Genomic DNA, 16,635 nt, shown 5'->3' on the forward strand with positions numbered 1-16,635 from the left:
GCAACTCTTCACAAAACTGGAAGTAGCAAAATACACATTTTTTTGTATTTGCCCTGCTTCTAAATGTGTACATACTCTGGCATAAAACTCACTGCCTCTAATAATATACTATAAATTTGTTAAGAAAACAAGTACAAAAACTCCAAGGCGTTTCACTGCCTGCAGCATGAATACTGGAGCGCATCTAGGTTAATATGCAGAAAATTTTGGCTCATAAACTTAAAATGATTTCATTTAAGAAAAGCTAGAAAAGAAGATCTGCATTTTTCCTAGTCATAACAGAAAACTAGCAAAACAAGAGCCAAAAATGTTCACTGAAGACTGACATACATAAAGAGCATGAATAGTTTAATGTATCTAAGTTATGGTTTTAAAATGAGGGAATGCACAAAGCATAATCCTGGGATAGGGATCCTCCGGGTGGGTCTAATTAGGCCTAGCAGGGGTTCTAATACAGCCTCCTGGACCATTTCCACCATACCACACAACTTGGGAGGCAGGTAAAGGTGTGGCTTTTACACTGAAGCACATTTCAAAGAGGTTTCAACATAAACCACCTGGAAATGCACTTCAAAACCAATGTCTCTTAGCACTCATCAGTACTTTGAAGTGTGTATCCATGCCGTTTCTACGGAAAGCGCATTGAAGCACACTTCAAGGATGTTAACTGTTGTCCTCAAAGTTGAAGTCTTTGCATGGATGTCTGTCTGCTGGCGGTTCTTGGTCTACTGGACAGAAAAATTTCCCCACCCCTGATATAGTTAAAAAACAAAGAAAGGGAGTGGGGAAGCCATCTGAACAGCAATAAATATCTATTGGCAAACACATCCCCGTTTTTAATGTAACAATCCACATGTATAGCAATACAAAAAAAGTTAATGCCTATATAGCCAAACAACTCTCAGGAGAGTTATATGACTAGTGTTCTGTTTTACGGGAGACTTGTGTTTATCAATAATTGTTTCATTACTCTCTAGAGTTCAAAGTAATGGTTGCAGCAGCAGCTGTAGGCTTTCTATCTATATAAACAGAGCATGATAGTCAGAACAAGACTCATATTTGTTTGCCTTAAAACAGAAACACAATGTATAATGACGTTACACAAAGACTGTGTAAGAACATGAAGTACAGTAGAATTCCTAAAGGTTTTCTGTTAATCAAACATGCATCCAAAAGATAACCTGTTGCCCTCCAGATGCTTTAAACTACAATTCTCATTATCCCTGACCATCGGCCATGCAGGGTAGGAGTGGTAGGAGTTGGAACTTAACAACATTTGGAAGGCCACAGGCCCTCCATCCATGATGCTGCTGTATTAACTGATATGTTGCTTATATGCCAAAATGCCTTCTAAGTGGCTTATAACCTATCCTTTCCATGTATATTTTCTATTCCCATGAAGAACTGCCTTAGTGTATCATATGTGGTCAGCTTTTTTTCAGCCTGCAGTTTTCAATCTTTTTTTCAGGTTCATTTCATCTACTATAAACTGAAGCAAATATTAAGGAACTTCACTTATTTTATATATCACTAGACACTGTTTTATCCATAAACAAAGACTATATACAACATCCGGTCACTGTCAGTCCCATAATATGCAGCAAGTCTATATCCTGAATCCCCAAACACCATGTCTATCTGTTCTACATCCACATTAGCAGGAACATGTTCTTCCTTCCGAATAATATGAAAACATCAACTTACAATTCAGGATTACCTTTCACACTTCAACACAAAAAGTAACCTTGGCAACAGCAGTAAATACAGCTGACAGGCTAGATGGCAAGCATGGAGAGTATATAGTAAGACTGGCATAATTGTTTTCATTTACACTGTGAAGCAGTTTAGTTTTATAGTGGACAAATTTTATTAGAATTTGTTTAATTTAGTGAGGAATTATCTCTAAAAATCCAAAGGCTGTAAGTGCACCTGCATTATGAATGAGTTTTTTAAACAATACAAGAACTTCACAAATAAAATGGCAAACAATACTAGACGACCTTCCCATGCATCTGTTTTTGTTTGTTGCCTCAAAGTCAAAACAAACCAACTTCCGTGTATCTCATCTACCTGGTCACTGGAAGATAACCTTAGGCAACCAAATAAGTGATTATTTTCAAGGCTACATTACAGGGTTTTGCAATAATCTTGATCTTAGAGACCTGACACTGAAAGTATACACAGATATTTCTTCCACTAGAAATAACAGAAAATGGTAGACATCTTTATGAACACTACATCTATGAAAGCAGAGATGGTCCTAGTTGCCAAGGACCTTCCCAGCACAATCCTACCCAGGCTTATTCAGAAGCAAATCTCAGTTCTGCTCACCATATCTTTAAAAGCATATGGTGGAGCTGGAAAAGGTACAGAAAAAGGCAACCAAAGAAATCAGTGAGTTGGAGCAACTCCCCTACAAGGAAATATTGCAATCAAGAGGAAGCATGACAGAGGTATATAAAATTATGCAAGCTGTAGAGAAAGGAGGTAGAGTTAAGTTTCCCCCATCTTTCACAACACCATAACCTGGGGTCATCTGATGAAGGTGAACAGTGGGTGATTTAGGACAGACAAAAGGAAGCACTTATTCACTCAGCACATGGAATTTACTGCCACAAGATGTGGCGACTACCACCAATTTAAATGGCCATGAAAGGGAAGCACACAAATCTATGGAGGATAAGGCCATCAGTGGCCATGTTACCTCCAAGATCAAGAAGCAGCATGCTTCTGAATACCAGTTGTTCAGTGAACAACAGCAAAAAGGAGCTGTTACTCTCATGTTCTGTTTGTTGACTTTTCTGAGCATCTGGTTGGCTGCTGAGGAAAACAAGATGCAGGGCCAGATAGGCCTTTAGTCTGACCTTTTCTTATGTTCACTAAGTTCAGGTGGTCTTACTCCCAAAGAAGCATGCATAGGACTGCAGCCTCAGCCCTTCATGAGTTATATAAAACTGTCATTTGAAGGGTACAATCTGAATACAGTGGTACCTCGGGTTACATATGCTTCAGGTTACATACGCTTCAGGTTACAGACTCCGCTAATCCAGAAATATTACCTCGGGTTAAGAACTTTGCTTCAGGATGAGAACAGAAATCGTGCTCCAGCGGTGCAGTGGCAGCGGAAGGCCCCATTAGCTAAAGTGGTGCTTCAGGTTAAGAACAGTTTCAGGTTAAGAATGGACCTCCGGAACGAATTAAGTACTTAACCCGAGGTACCACTGTAAACAGATGTTATTACTTTATATTAATTTTAATCCTACAATTATCTTGATTGCTGGAATATTTTGACTATCAGATTAACCATGTGACAATATGACAACCATTTATTTGCAAAAGGACTACACCGTAAATGGGGCAAAGGAAACTATGCAGATGTCAGCTTTGCTTCTAAGCAACAAATGTAGCTGAAAATCCATATGCGAATCCACTCCATATTACATTTAGAGTTTAGCACAAGAATCTGAAACAGTGCTAGTTTCTCCACAGAATACAATGCTGCAATAACTCTGGTCTTCAAGAGTTGTGAAAGCCTTGGAGCTATTTCTACACTGCATGGTAATTATTACTTCTAATTTTCCACTGGTGGAGGTAATTTTTAAACCACCATGCACTGCAACATGTGGATCACTGTCTGGCACCGCTGCAGCAGCTTCTACTGTTGCATATTCAAAGGTTTATTAAGAAAAGTATTTAATGATCTGATCCCATGCTCACTTACTTGTGAGAAAAGTCCAGTGAACTAAAGAGTGCTTACTTCAGAGTAAACCTAGCATAGGATAAGGCAGCAAAGATGCAAACCCTGAGCCTAGCACGATCAGGCTGCAGTCCCATAACACTCACCTGTGAGTATACCTCATTTAAATCAATGTGATTTATTTCTGTGTAAGTGTATGTAGTCTGGCGCTATGGTGACCACAGACTGCGCTGTCTGCTCAGAAAGACTCCCAGGTTAAGCAATGTGTGCATAGGATTACAGGCTAGAACTCAGTGGGGTTTACGTTTGAGGCGGTTCGCTGAAGCTCCCACTGACAACCTCCTCCGCGTAACTGAGGTTCCCCACGACACATCCGAGGGGAGATTGGCTCCCTCCCTCCCTCCGCATTCCTTTGGCGGAAACTTGAAATCAAACTGCTTCCCCACAGCCGCCAGGGCTCCTCCGAGGTGGTGTCAGCGCTGCGCAGAGGGACGGTGCCGGGGACGGCAGGGAGGCGCGCAAAGGCGGGAGAGAAGGGGCACGGAAGATGCGCGCGCGGCGGCTGGAGGCACCTGGCGGCAGCCGCTCCCTGCCTGGAAAAGGCCTCCCGACGAACCCACGCCAAGGGCAGCGAGACCCGGCCAAGGACCGGCGCGGCGGCGGCGGCGGCGGCCACTCTGCGGGGCTGACGGCCGAGAGCTTCCCCGCGTGGCTGGAGGCTGCGAGGAGCGCCTTCCCTCAGCCCCGGGCGGAGCCGACGAGGCAGCCTGGAGCTCTTCTCGGGTCGGAGAGGAGCGGGCAGTTCGGCGCCGCGGCACTCTGCCCAAGCGGCTGACCCGGGCCTAGTCGCGGCCGCCGAGCCAGGCCTCTCGCAGGCGCCCCCCTTGGGCCCTCGCGCCCACCCCGGCCAGGGGCTCCCCGACCCCCGGCGAGACCCCTCCGCTCCTGCCTGCCTCTCTTTCCGCCGCTTTGACTCACCGCCGCCACCCCACGCCTGGCTCGCCCAGCCCCGGCAGCGGCTCCTCACAACATCCGCCCTGCTACGGAGCGTCGGCAGGGACACACAAAGCGGAGGGTTCAACCGCAGCAGGAGAATTGGGGCGGATCTCGCGCCGCCTGTGCCGGCGCCGCCCCCGAGAGCCGGCGGCAGCACAGGCGGCGGCAGGCTGCTCTCTCCGCTCCCTGGGACTGTGGGACTGACTCTTGTTCAAATTCAGACGTGCATCCTCTCGTGTGCCCCTGCTTGTCTCTGCCTCCCGCGCTCTCCCTCGCTGCCCCGCAGAGTTTCTGATATTCAGCTCCACCAGACTCCAACTGGGGTTTCCTGTTAATGACCGGTCCCCTCCCGCCCTTGGGTTTTACATGACAAGTACGTTTTATATTCCGCCCTTCTTCCGTAGGGTGCTTCCACAGAGGGTCACCATACTGTAAACAGCTCGTTCACAAATCGCAAGCAAGATGTGGACGACAATTCTCGCTTAGAATTGTAGAGTTGGAGTGTGGGGGGGCACAAGGATCATCTCGATCAGGCATAGGCAAACTCGGCCCTCCAGATGTTTTGGGACTACAACTCCCATCATTCCTAGCTAACAGGAGCAGTGATCAGGGATGATGGGAGTTGTAGTCCCAAAACATCTGGAGGGCTGAGTTTGCCTATGCCGGATCTAGTCCAACCCCCGCAATGCTGGAATAATTTACCGGACGTGGGGCTCGGACCCACGACCCTGAGATTAATTTGTACCATTTCCCCTCCAAAAATCAGATGAAATGATGGGGGCATGGGGATAGGCAAGCACCAATCCTACAATAAACATCGATCTGGAAGCACCTTTAAGTACATTTTATATCCCAGCTTTCTTCATTGTGGAAGAAAGTACTATGGATTCCCAGCATCCAGGCATTAGTCAGACCCAAACATGTTGATGGTTGCATCATGTGCCTTCAAATCTGCTTCACTAAAAAGGCAGTTTTCAATTAATTTGTTAGGAGGAGGACCTCACCTCAGTGGTATAGCATATGTTTTGCATACAGAAAGTCTGAAATTCAGTCCCCAGGATCTCTATGTAAACTAGAAGAGACCAAATCCTGGAGAGATGCTGTCCATCACTGTGGATTTTTTAAATTTAAATTTTATTTTACAGCTTTATTAACCTTATCACAGAAGCTATCAAAGCAGCATACAATAAGATATAATAAGACTATAATAAAAATAAACAATTTATACAATTGTACATTTAATATCCCATAAAATGATTGTGTTACACTTCAGGAAAAGACATCAGTAGCATCTAAATATCAAGATGCTAGGCAACTGTCTAATTTCAGCTGGTAATGGATTTCTGTTTACAGTGGTACCTCGGGTTACATATGCTTCAGGTTACAGACTCCGCTAACCCAGAAATTACCTCAGGTTAAGAACTTTGCTTCAGGATAAGAACAGAAATCGTGCAGCGGCAGCAGGAGGCCCCATTAGCTAAAGTGGTGCTTCAGCTTAAGAACAGTTTCAGGTTATGAACAGACCTCCAGAACAAATTAAGTTCTTAACCTGAGGTACCACTGTATTTATATACCAAGTTAGATAGATCAGTGGTCTGACTCTGTATGAGGCAGCTTCCTATGTTCACTAGCCTGTCAGTCCCTGGTGTTGGTGATCCCTTTAGGGAGGGTTCAGAGCTCTAGTGACATTCCCACACACACACACCCTGTGCAGAATTACCACTTGCGGATGCCACCAGCTAGCTACCATGTATGTAAAGTAAGTCTTGAAACCTGTGGCATTAGTTCTGGTTAAATGTGGTTAGAATTCAGCTGCTTGAGAAATACATCTGCAAAGCCAATAATGGCTCATTCAATTTAGAGGATAGTCACCTAAGTTCTACGATACCCAATGCCCTCCAGATGTTGTTGGACTACAGCCTTGTCTCAGCTTGTGTTAGCAATGATCAAGGAGGATGGGAGCTGTCCAGCAATGTCTGGAGGGAATTGCAGAAGGATAAATCCATGCATTACTGTGCAGAATGGTATCAAATAGACTAATGGGCTTCAGCAGAAGATGCCTTCCGAGTTCTTAACAGAGTGACTTCAGCTTTTGGCTCTGGAGCTTTAAAAATGTATGCCCCTTTGGCTTTCCTTCTGATTTTATTAGACTCCCCCACCAGGTTGCTGTTGTACTCTGTACTGTACTGTATGGAAACATCTAATTGCGGAATGAGATATAATCTCAACAGGAATAATATAAAAAAGGATCATGGCCTGTGAGCTGCCTCTTGGCACCTTTCCAAATCTCTTCCTATTAGTTTGTCTAATTTTTCCTAAGAAGTTGGAAGTTGATTTGTGTGTAGAAACACCCACACCAAGTTGTTCTATTTCACTGGCCACATACATATATAATTAGTAAATAAAGGAAACTTTATTTCTGAACTGCAATTCACTTTAATGTTTCTTGCTTGTGGATGCCACCTGTCCTGCAATCCTGTCCAGAGCTCTCTGCCACTGAAGAGTGTGTGATCTCCATCTTGGTCTTTCTCCACCATTTTGAGGCCTGCAGCACTCTCTTAGCAACGCTTTGGCCTTCTATATTTGTTGTCACAACCACCCTTACTCACTCACTCAATTTTCGATGGCCCCTGGCCTATACACGTGTATGAGTGGATTATGTTTGTGTAGAACATCATACATTGTTTGCTACATGGGTTTTTTTTAGGGCAACTTTTATTGATACATTAAAACTGTATATTTTATGCTCTATGTCAACTGAATGTTTTGACAAATAAGCAGTGTGTGTGTGTGTGTGTGTAATAATGACGTATGAGGTCCTAATCATATACTACAATTATTAGAGAATGTGATGTTTGTAGAGACTAACCTACATATTTAAATAAAAAAATTCCTTCCAGTAGCACCTTAGAGACCAACTGTTTGTTACTGGTATGAGCTTTCGTGTGCATGCACACTTCTTCAGATACCGTGCATGCACATGAAAGCTCATACCATTAACAAACTTAGTTGGGCTCTAAGGTGCTACTGGAAGGATTTTTTATTATTTTGTTTCAACTACGGCAGACCAACACGGCTAACTACCAGTAACTACATATTTAAAAAAATTGTCCATGTCTAATTTACAACCTCAGGGGCCACAGGAGATCCATCGCCAATCCTTATTTTGCTGAAATAATACACTGTTATACAGTAAGAAAACTGCAGTTAAATTTATCTCAGCCAAGGACAGGGTGAAATGAACTGAACTCTGCTTTCTCATTTTTCTATTATGCTCTGTACTACATAAAAAACAAAGCTGTAATATCTTAGATACTATACTCTGCTCTTGCATCTAACATTGCATTCATGCAAATATCAGGCATACTATCTCATTTACTAATAAGATTCATTTGATTTAAATGATGTTACAGAAACAAATTGTATTTTGAAGGGAGGTTCTAAAAGATCATTATAATACATGGTCTATATTGGCAAGCAGAATCTAGCTTTAAGAAACTTGGGTAGAATATAAAAGTTATTGTCTGTCTGAATACTGGAATGACCAAAGTGGACTAGTTTGAATTAGAAGTGTGAGGCTGTAATGCTATACATAATTAAATGGCAGGAAGCCTCATTAAACACAGTGAGAGTTACTTCTGAGTATAGGACTGCACTGTGAGTCATCTAATTATCTCATAACCTCTTGATGAGGGAATGTGAAAGATGTAGCCATCTAAACATTGCTGGACTACAACTCTCACCATTCCTGATCACTGCCAAACCTGGCTGGGGCTGATGGGCGTTGGTATTCAGAAACACCTGGAGGACCACATGTCAAAACCCCCCCCCCCCGTTCTTCATCATGCATCCCTGTCACCCCCTTCTTGCTAGCATTCTGTGAGCCATTTCTGAAGAGTATAATCATATACATATAGTTGTACTGAGATATTCATCAGTCTGGTTTAATAAGCAGAAAAGCATCCAAACAGCAGCTGGAGTCTAATACATGATGCAAAAACACAATGAAACAAAATTGGCAGAAGCATGTTCTCCAGACTGCTGAACTATAGCAGTTGAGGAGGTGCATATCTGCAACCATTCACCCTAGAAATCATTTTAAAAATCAGATATGACTTAAGAAGCATAAATAGAACTGTAGACCATACAGAGTTGCTGTGGAGGCTTAATTGAGCATGCAAGCTATTTATTACAAACCTGTGTCCTAACAGCTACTTTCTGTTGGATTCTCTCTGTCGGATGTCTTTTGTCAGTGAAGTGAGACTATTTTCTAGTTCATTGTACTAACTGGATTCCAGATTTCTTTGCTATATATTTTTATATGAATTACACAGTCCTCCTGTTATCAATTTGCCCTTCAGTTCCTCTTCATCAGTCCCTCGAAACCAGCATTGGAGTCTTGCTGCTTTCAGGAATTTCATCTGGTATAGTGTCTTTAATGTCTGCAGTAATAGCAGATCAAGGAACATGCAAAATAATAATAATAATAATTTTTCCTTGTTCCAGATGCCAAGTACTTATCTTTCCATGGAAGACGAAATGCAGTTCTCTATTTTTTTTTAAAAAGGTAATTTTTTTTCCCTAGGACAGGTTACGTTCAACCAATCACAATGAACTCACACACACAAACACAATTTCCCCACTCAGATACAAATATCTGCAAAATTAGAAGAGTGGGTTGGAAGTTAAAACTTCCATAAAAGTGCTGGGAAGCTGGGAAGCATACTGTAGACAATAAAATCCTAATTATTTTCTCTACATGCAAGTGGGTAAGGCAGGTGTGGCAGGGCAGAGGGAATGAACAGAGAAATGAGACAGTGAGAATAATGTCCCCATATATTCTGATATATTCAGTGCTGCTGTTAAAGTTTCAACACATTGCAATACTCCCCATTGTTCAGCCCCATCTCCCCATTTCTAGGTAATGGTCTTCCTCACAGGAAGGGAGAAATGCTCTTCTTGAATCTACAGCTGTTCAGTTCAAAATGAAAGTGGGTTGCTGGCTGGTATGGTCATTTTGCTTTTGGTGATTACTGGTCCTCTGCTTAATTTTTCTCTGATTTCATGCTGTATTTGGTGGTGATGTTGCGTCCTGACACACTATGATACTGCCCATTTTCAGTCCTTGATTTACCATTATTGGTGATGATCAGCTCCACAGGAACAGAGGCCGTGACTACCTTCATGATCACCTGGATGTTCAATTCTGATTTTTTGGGGACCTTGGCTGGCATGGTCACCTCGACTTTGTTTACAGTAGTAACAGAGTCAATCTTTCCTTTTTCTACTGTCAGGTTGGTTCTTGGATCTATGCTTAAATTGAAACTCTCATTTATTTGAAGGTTAGGGACTGCTAATTTGAAGCTGTGGTTTGTGAATATTTCATAGGTTCGACTGCTGGTGGTGGTGAATGTCTGCTCTGTTTCTGTGGTGTTGATACAATTTATCTCATCAATCATCACATCCCTCTCACTCTCCAAGTTGATGCGGTCCCATAAGATCCTGCTAGTGATAACAGGCCGGCCACTTTTAAGGGGATACACGTGGGAACACTTATCATGGAAATGATACAAAGGGCCATAGTTCTCAAGCTTCGTTCCTTCTCGAGCTATATAGTACCAACCACCTCTCCTTGGATGTTCATAGAGGAGCCAGGCACCTTTCTGGACAATATGGGAAGACGCCTTGTCATTGAAATACCCATAACTTAGGTTGGTTTCCTCTTTTATCACTTTGCTTATCCCTTCATAGTTAGGGTGCTCATAAAGTGTGATCTGAGGATCTTCCAAGTCCTCAGTGACTAGTTGGATAGAAGAAATGTTATTACTTAACTGGATGTGCTTATGTTCACCTTCTTCATATGCAAAACCCACACCTTTGTAGTTGGGATCACGGAAGACCAGCCAAGGTTGTCCAATCACCTTAAGGGAGGAAATGCAGTCCCCAAAGTCTACACTACGTAGGTCAGGAACACTGCAAGTGAATTCTTTCCTGAAACCCTCAAAGTCTTCCTCTTCATAAACAATAATTTTATTCATCTTTAGCTGTTTGGAGAGGGGGAAATGGGCAACTTTTCTGGATCTTTAGCAGGTCGAAGATGGAGAAGTTTTCCTCAACAGGAATTCAGTCTGCATGAGAGGAAAAACAGAGAAACACACCCTTAGAAGCACATGTAGCAGCATGTACACATTTGACAGATGAATAGGGGGATGTTATTATTTATTTATTGACAGTATTTTTTACACACTTTTCAGGGCACCCTCACAACATGGCCTACAAGGCTCTAAAAAAGGGGCGGCTAACCTTTTCTAACCTGAGTCACACATTGTCAGCTATCCGCCCCATGCCGGTGGTAGGTGTGCTCAAAATGAGTGTGGCTCACCTGCACACACCTCCCTCACAGACATTCAGATGGGCAGGTAAGTACAGAGAGATGCAGGAACATGGGGCTGCTTGCAAAAACCAGATGTTCAAAGAGCAGGGGGCTGTTTGAAAGCCCTTTGTAAACAACAGCTGCTTTTTAAACCTCCAATGTTCAGAAGTTTAAGGAACAGCATGGGGCTGCTTGCAAAGGGCTTTCAAAGTACAAGACTTCAAGCATCAACTACTTGTCAAATTGGACCTGCCAGGTGTGGGGAGATTAAGGTCCAACCCCCTCTGGCCAGAAAAGGTTCTCTACTCCTGCTGCAGACAATACTGAGCTAGATTGACCAATGAGTCTTGACTCAATGTAAGGCAACTTCTGATGTTCCTGTGGTTACTATGCTCTTATAAGCTTTTGGTGCCAACTGAAGGCCTATTCACTGCCCCAGATTGAATCTGTGGCTGTGTACGCATTACCATTTACTCCAGCTCTACTGCACAGCCACCATTGGTGTTTGAAGCAGAGTACTGTACGCATGACAGCCACAATCCATATACGGTACATCTTGTAACTACTTGAGAAATACTGCTGTTTGGTGTGTTTTCCCTCAGAGTAGCTCCTATTTGGTTTTAAAATGTAAGCTGCAGTTAATCTGAGGTACACAATGGAGACATCGGATATACAAGCGCAGATGACAGCACATGCGCAGATGACAGCTTAACTGAATACTTTGAAGGGGTTTTGCAGATATGGGGACAAATCAGATAATATGCACTGGATGACAAAATCGCTGCCCCCTCTCTGGTGTGTACACCACCATAAAAATATGTCATGAAACGCTGGGGTGGGGAGAATGACATTTAAGCCACTAATAGGTATTATTTGGCCTGTGCATTTGCTCATGCCTGCTTTATAGTTTTTAGAATTACAATTGGATCATGTTTTATTAGTATTGTACCCAGCTTTGGGATTAGTTTATACTAAAAAGTGGGGAACAATGTTTATGTATGCAGGCACAGAGCATGCAGACATTCTTACACACACATACACACACACACACACACACACACACACACAGGCAGTCAAAAACATGCACTCATACACACATGCAGGAACACCGCATATTCTCTCTCGTACACAGACAGTGTCCTGCTCTTCTGCCCCGTTATGGGGAAGAGAGAAGAAAAAACTTTCTTTTGCATTCTCGGAAGGGAAAGAGACAGCGTCCCACCCCACAAAGATGTCCTGTTGCCAGGTTAAAGGACTGCTTAAAGAATCAGTGGAGAAATGCAGCTTCTGTGTATGCTGCAGTGGGGCCCAGTTCTCTCTTTCCCATAGGAATCAAAACACATTTAGTTTTAATATTCTTTTGAAGGTCTTCATTTATGATCAGCCTGTTACGCTCCTACCTATACGAAGGGGTTTCCTAAAGAGTTGCTGAGACAGATGCATTTACTGTATTTAATAATTCGTTTCATAAAATTTATGAAAACAGCTTGGTTGTAAAAAAACAAAAAACCCTCAAAGTGGTTTACGAAATAGGAAAGCTATTTATCCCAATGGGTGGGAAATTGCAACATTACATCTCTCTACCTCAGTTTTTAGCTACTGGGTCAGGTCATATTTTTGCCCATTACAATCTGTCTCTGCTCTGTTCTGTGCTACAGGCAGCCAAACCTTCTGACATTTCTGCAAACCAAGAGAAATTCATGAGTCAAGTCTCATGTTTCTGCATTTCAAACAACCTAGATATGCATTCATATAAGAGCATATATCCTGAGAAGAAGTGGGGAAAGTGAGAGATGTGGAGAAGGGTGGGAAGAGGGAAAGAGGCTAGAGAGGGAGGAAAGAGTATTGAAAAGATAAAATGGAAATGAAGGGAACAAGAGAATGGAGCTGAGGGAAGCTGAGGAAGAGAAAAGGAAGCGAACAGAGAAAGTAACCAGAGGATAGGTAGACAGAAAGATGAAAAATAGAGGGAAAGGCAGCAGGAGGATGCTGTGCTCTGGCAACTCCAACTGCAACTTGGCCTACAGCTGCCCCAGGACTTGTGCAGGTAACAGTAAAATTATTATCATCATCATTAACAGCACTGGTATAGCCTTAATTAATAAAAGTAAAACATTTATGTGCACATAGAGATAAACTCCCCATCCCACACTTTCTTGGCGGCAAGCTACAAGCCTGTGCGAGAGATACTTGTACCCACCTTGTTAGGCGATCTGCACGAGCAGCCAGCCTTTCTCAGCAGCCTGGAGCTCTCAGGAGTCCTCCTGCTAGGCTTATATAAGGCGGGCATGTAATAAACATGGAACCAATTAGGATGTTGTAAGGATTGCCTCTGCCTATAAACATTGCAGCCAGTCTGAAGAATGCAAGTAAAGGAAGAATTTCAGCACAGCCCAACCCACAAGCTGTCAAGAGACAAATCCTGGAGCCAGAATTTGACCGATTTATGAATTCAGTTTTCTCGCCAATCTGTATGAAAACCAACATGTGTGCAGCTCCATTTGCTTTCAGACAGAGGCCGATACATTTTTAAGTGCTGCTCACAGGCAGATTTTTTGCTCTGTTCCTCATCAGTGAGCGAAAGAAAGAAAGAAAGAAAGAAAGAAAGAAAGAAAGAAAGAAAGATTCCATCCTTCTAATTTCGCTTACAGTTGAGGATAACTGGGGAAGAAAAAGAACAGTATTGAGCTTACCATACTCGGCTCTTTTGATGGACAGAGTTAGCTGAGGGTTAAGTCAGGAGGCAACCTGAGCCCGGGGGGGGGGGGGCAGATGCGGCCCAATCGCCTTCTAAATCCAGCCCATGGACGGTCCGGGAATCAGTGTGTTTTTACACGAGTAGAATGTGTGCTTTTATTTAACATGCATCTCTGGGTTATTTGTGAGACATAGGAATTCATTCATTCCCCACCCCCCACCCCGCAATATAGTCCAGCCCACCACATGGTCTGAGGGACGGTGGACGGGCCCACGGCTGAAAAAAGGTTGCTGATCCCTGGGTTAAATCATCACTCTGCTGTTGCTTCCTTCCCACTGCCCTCTGACGAAGTGGGAATTTCTAGGTACACACTGCAGCTCAGCCTTTGCCAAACTGGTGTCCACTAAATGTTTTTGACTGCAACTCCCAGTAGCCCCAGCAAGCATGGACTTGCTGGAGTCGAAAAACATCTGGAGGGCAACAATTTGCCGTCCACAATAAAGGCAGGAAAAAGAAAATGAGGAAAATGACAGTAGCTGGTTACATACTTGGTATACAACATGCCAGAAGCAATGAAGCTAGCTGCACAATTCTGCCAGCCAAAAACGTTTTGTCAACACGTGAGGACAATCCTTTCCTGGACCGATTGTGCTTCTGCTTCCAACCCATGTGGGTTCTATAAATTGTGGGCATTTCTCTCTCACACAGGCTGTTTATTTATTTATTTATTTTTCTGCATTCATGTCCCGTTATTCTTCCAATGAACATACATGGTTCTTGACCACCCCAATTTTATCCTCACACCAACTGTGTGAGATAGATTAGGCTGAGAGATAGTGACTACCTCAAGGGCACCTAGTCTAGTTCATGACTGAGAGGGGATTTGAATCTGGTTCTTCCCAGCTCTAGTCCAGCACTCTAAACCAGGGGTCAGCAACCTTTTTCAGCTGTGGGCTGGTCCACTGTCCCTCAGACCATGTGGTTGGCTGGACTATATTTTTTGGGGGGAAATGAACGAATTCCTATGCCCCACAAATAACCCAGAGATGCATTTTAAATAAAAGGACACATTCTACTCATGTAAAAACACGCTGACTCCCGGACCGTCCGTGGGCTGGATTGAGAAGGCTATTGAGCCGTATTCAGCCCCCGGGCCTTAGGTTGCCTACCCCTACTCTAAACACATCACTGGCTCCCCTCCCCACAAACTTTCTGCTTGATTACTTGAAGAGAAGGCCACAATATTGGGGGGGGGGGAGAGGGGTTCATTGAGCTAAACCTCTGGTTACTCCCATTCCTGAAATCCTGTTTGTGGAATTCATTCAGGGTCTAGACCAGGGGTCTGCAACCTTTAAGACAAAAAGAGCCACTTGGACCCATTTCCGAAGAAAAAAAACCTGGGAGCCGCAAACATGCGCGCCGCTGCCCTCTGATCTGACAGCAGGCGGGAAGGTGACGTCGGGACGCTGCAAATGTGTCCACACCCTGTTTATTCTGTGCTGTGCTGCTATCTTTTTGGGGACATTACACAAAACAAATGAAATACTGTGAAAATCCCTGAAACGAGAAGTAATTGACTAGAAATATTATCTTATAGAAATAAACTAAATAATAAAAATCAAAAAGTTTAAGGAAAAAATTAGAAAAACCTAGAATTGTACAAAGCCTTAACGGGATGCCGGCTACAAACCTTGTTTCACTGAACTATTCAGTTTCCTCAGAAGGAAATACAAAAATTATAAACCAAAATTCAAAAAAGGGGGTTAAAACTCTAAAAAAAATCTTAAGTATTATAATCCTACCTCAACCTAGGTCAGGGGTCTGCAACCTTTAAGACAAAAAGAGCCACTTGGACCCATTTCCGAAGAAAAAAAACCTGGGAGCCGCAAACATGTGCGCCGCTGCCCTCCGATCTGACAGCAGGCGGGAAGGTGACGTCGGGACGCTGCGTGACTAACGCACGCACCGCCCCCATGCGACGTCACAGCCAGTACAGCGCCCGCCACAGTGGGGAGTGTCGGGGCGCACAATGCGCCTCCTCCCCTCGCTAGTATCCGCCCCGGAGCCGCGGCAAAGGTGTAAAAGAGCCACATGCGGCTCCGGAGCCGCGGGTTGCAGACCCCTGGTCTAGACAATGGGTCACCTGAAATTTCCCACAGCATCAAACCCATTTTGGAGAAACATCATGAGTGCCACCTAGTGGGGTTGTAGATTTGCAGCTTTTTCTATTGGACTTCCTAAGGCTGTTCACATAAGAAAACAATTTTTACTATATTCCAGATAGTTTCATCCCAGTCTGTTACTGATGGCATTGTACTTTTTCCAGGCTACCTTTTGCAATGCCACAGCTAGTCAATTTAAAACATTTTGCAAATCAACGTCATGCACTGTACCTTTCAAATAATAATATTTTCGAGTAACTTAACAATAAATAACCAGGCATTTCTAATATTTCTAACAGCATGCCAATAAATGTGAATTACTGGGCAACTCCAAACAAACATGTAAGCTATCTGCTTAGTTCACATCACAGCTCCAGCATTTATTTGAGAATATACCTGCACTGATATTGGACTTCATGGGCATTTTCCTTGAAATCTGTAGTTCTAATCTGTCTTAGTATTCTAACCAACACCCATTTCCATTCCTTCTCTGTTAATTCTTGTCAAATATTTTAGCCCTTTTTTATAAATGTTCCAGTCTTCTTATCCAATTTAATAATTATAATATAGGCCTTACCAATTAAACACTTATCTTGTTCTGATGCTAATAATATTTCAAATTCTGTTTACACTCTCAAAGGTCCACATTTCCTTAATAAACAATATGGTGCTTCTTTTATTTGAAAGTACTGATACAACTGCTGAGAAA

At 43.2% G+C, this 16,635-nt stretch overlaps 1 protein-coding gene and 1 pseudogene across 4 annotated transcripts in view; both read right to left on the reverse strand.

Annotated features, from left to right (window-relative positions):
• Window positions 1-4,816, reverse strand: part of RNF123 (ring finger protein 123) — an 87,258-nt gene extending 82,442 nt beyond the window's left edge. The window contains exon 1 of one of the 3 annotated variants that reach the window (XM_081900243.1): window positions 4,676-4,816. The gene's annotated coding sequence lies outside the window, so the exon portion shown is untranslated. Of the gene's footprint in view, window positions 1-4,001; window positions 4,189-4,269; window positions 4,413-4,675 lie in introns of those variants that run through there. The other 2 variants (XM_081900244.1, XM_081900245.1) reach the window with 2 other exon arrangements.
• A 3,800-nt stretch (window positions 4,817-8,616) lies between these two features.
• LOC309363863 (epidermal differentiation-specific protein pseudogene) lies at window positions 8,617-16,624 on the reverse strand (annotated as a pseudogene). The gene is made up of 3 exons (XR_014173445.1): window positions 16,504-16,624; window positions 13,267-13,422; window positions 8,617-10,821 (listed from the first exon to the last, which is right to left on the reverse strand). The product of XR_014173445.1 is annotated as an epidermal differentiation-specific protein pseudogene (transcript).
• Window positions 16,625-16,635: the final 11 nt, after the last annotated feature.

The sequence above is a fragment of the Podarcis melisellensis genome (genome assembly GCF_964234715.1).
Source record: "Podarcis melisellensis genome assembly, chromosome: 2".
In the NCBI taxonomy this organism is placed as follows: domain Eukaryota; kingdom Metazoa; phylum Chordata; class Lepidosauria; order Squamata; family Lacertidae; genus Podarcis; species Podarcis melisellensis.